The following is a 216-nucleotide window of genomic DNA, read 5'->3' as shown; positions in this document are numbered from 1 at the left end:
GGCGCATTCCCTGTAAGTCACGCTGCGACGCTTTGCGGGAACCAGCGCAACTGAAGTCGAGCTGGGGCCAGACGCGACAGTACATGGACGATTTCCGGAGACTAGTGCCGGCGGCTCACAGCGACGAAGGCGCGTAACGCTTCGGTTCTTCACCGGTTAGGAGCACCGTACAGATGATTCCCTTACTCTTTTTGGGAATGCGCCACTACAGGAACT

The sequence above is a fragment of the Cystoisospora suis genome, assembly GCF_002600585.1.
Source record: "Cystoisospora suis strain Wien I chromosome Unknown contig_6380, whole genome shotgun sequence".
In the NCBI taxonomy this organism is placed as follows: Eukaryota; Apicomplexa; class Conoidasida; order Eucoccidiorida; family Sarcocystidae; genus Cystoisospora; species Cystoisospora suis.
The sequence above is the reverse complement of the archived record's forward strand: the minus strand, read 5'-3'. Positions refer to the sequence as shown.